This window comes from Brassica oleracea, chromosome C9, assembly GCF_000695525.1.
Source record: "Brassica oleracea var. oleracea cultivar TO1000 chromosome C9, BOL, whole genome shotgun sequence".
Lineage (NCBI taxonomy): Eukaryota > Viridiplantae > Streptophyta > Magnoliopsida > Brassicales > Brassicaceae > Brassica > Brassica oleracea.
Window position 1 is genome coordinate 31083642 of NC_027756.1, and position 2688 is coordinate 31086329.

General features: G+C 40.2%; 1 pseudogene; it reads left to right on the forward strand.

Annotated features, from left to right (window-relative positions):
• The first annotated feature begins 816 nt into the window (after positions 1 to 816).
• LOC106314782 lies at positions 817 to 2401 on the forward strand (annotated as a pseudogene).
• The last annotated feature ends 287 nt before the right edge of the window (positions 2402 to 2688 follow it).

Below are 2688 nucleotides of genomic sequence, written 5' to 3' on the forward strand. Positions count from 1 at the left end.
CTTCTGAAGTTGCGCGCATACTTCCTCCATGGATGGTAGGTTAGGCGATCTCAAGATGTGTTTGATGACATCCATGTAGAAAGGATCCAATGTCATCAACAACCCAAACACTTGATCTTGTTCTCTTCTTTCCATAAGAGTTGCTTGATCAGTGGTGTTAGGTCTTAGACTTTCAAGTTCAGACCATAATGATCCAAACTTTCCCATGTGTTTGGTGAGCTCTCCTCCATCTTGCTTCATGGAGTTAATGGCTCTCTTCAGCTCAAACACACGGCTGATGTTGGAGACGTTTCCAAACGTCTTTAAGAGGGTCTCCCACAAGTGTTTGGGAGTCTCACAGTAGCTGTAAGCATCAAGAAGAGGGACATCAAGAGATCCTTGCAGCACGGAGAGCACCATCAAGTCTTCTTGCACCCACTTCTTTGCTTCAGCTTTTGTGAGAATCATTTCCTCTTTACCTTCTTCACTTTCTTTGGTCACTGGCTTCGCACCATCATCAGTGATGTGGCTCCACAGCCCTAGCCTTCCAATAGTAGTCTTCACCAATCGAGACCACAAGAGGTAGTTTGAACCACCTTTCAACGCAACCGGGACAGTAACTAGCTTGCTGAAGTTGTTTCCTTCCATCTTCTCTTGCTTGAACCATAAATGACCAGAAAGCTTCAAACTTGCAACTCAGCTGAAGAACACACAGTACCAGACTTCAAGAACACACGAACTCAAAGCACAACACCACATGACTCAACTTTATCACACAGCTTCACGGAACACTCAAGAACACAAGAGCAAGAACACAAGAGCTAGAAAAAGAAAGAAATGGAACGAGGTTTCTCAATACCAAACCCAACCTGGCTCTGATACCATATGATTTTAGAGAATAGAGTAGGTATTGAGAGATTAAAGGTAGATTAGAGAAGATTAATGGGAGATTTGTAGAGAGATTAAGTAGTAATCATGTTTAAGAGTATTTAAGAATCATCATGAACAAGAGAGAGAGTCTAGAGAGATAATCACAAACTTCTCAATTATTAATCTGATTAGAGTTTACAATATATACGAGGAGGCAACACTAGGATGAGAGTTTCATAAAGAGACACTATTACAAGAGATAAGGTTTGCTTTAATTCAAACCATCCAATGAGTTCTTTCTTGTGCATAAAGTTTCTTTTGCTTTATCCGGCTCTTCTCCAGCCTGTCACACGCGCCTCCTCTTCCCTTGCAACGGTCTGATGCCTTAGAAAAGGGAGTAGGACTTCTCTTCTTCATCCAAAGTTACCCGGGTAACTAGTATAACTAGTATACTAGGATAACTAGGGTAACTTTGGTTTAACCTTTGGAAGTTACTCGGGTAACTAGTATTACTACACCATGTACGGACTCTTCATCATACTCAACTCCTCATGTATTTCTCTTCCCATATATTGATCTCATCTCAACACTTTCATGTCTGGCTCAATGGAGAATACCATGGTAAGATTCAGAAGCTACAACATTTAGATGTTATGTTTAGAGAATTGGAATAATTAATGAATTTGTTCAGGAAACGGACATGGTAGCCATGATGAGAAGAGCCCATGGTCATTGTCAGGACCCTGCTCTGTTACTTTCTCTGTGCTAAGCCTAGCAATGCCTTTCCATGGCTGGCTCTCCTTCTTCATTACACTATACTATAAGTTGCCTCTCAAACAAGATAGGACAGGTTACTATGAATATGTTGGTTTTTGTCCATGAACTCTTGGTTCTGGAGTGCAGTTTTCCACACTCGGTAATCATCTCACATTACTTTTATCATCCACAATCTTCTGATGATCTGTCTCTATGGTTTCTCAGGGATGTTGACATCACAAAGAGGTTGGACTACTCATCTGCAATAGCCGTTCTCGGATTCTCACTCATTGTATCCATCCTAAGAACCTTTGATGTTCGGGTGGAGGCTGCAAGAGTCATGGTATCCGCTCCAGTACTAGCGTTAGTCACCACCCACGTACTGTGCATTAACTTCTACAAACTTTACTATGGTATACAGAGAACTCTTTCCCCTATCTGAAACCAGTTCCATTTTTTTTTCTCCACATTCTCTGTGAGTTCAATGTTGTTTACAGATTGGAACATGATTGTGTGTGTGGCCATGGGAGTCGCTCAGCTTTTCCTATGGGCAAGATGGGCAGATGTTTCTAGGCATCCTTCTAATTGGAAACTGTGGGTGGTTGTGATAGCTTTAGGTTTAGCTATGCTTTTAGAGATATATGACTTCCCTCCGTATGGAGGCTACTTGGATGCTCACTCTATTTGGCACCTCGCCACAGTTCCTCTAACCATTCTCTGGTGGAGGTTTATTAGAGACGATGCTGAGTTCAGAACTTCTAGTCTTCTCAGGAAATCTAAGACAAAGGCGAAGTAACTTTACTAACAGATGCAGAGGTTTCTTGAGCTTTTTCAATGTTTTTTATTCAGAGATTTGACTTGGTCTTGCTTTTGGTCAATTGAGTCTTAAGACTTTTGTTAATCTTTTTGGAGTCTTAAGACTTTTTGTTAATATTACGAGAAAATCTTGTGATATATATGTGATTGTGTTACTAAAATTCGATTTTACATAAATTGTGTGAATTGTAGGGTATTTAATTAAAAAAAATTAGCTTTAGTGACCATTCATAAAAAATCTAAAGTATTTCAATAATTTCATGACAC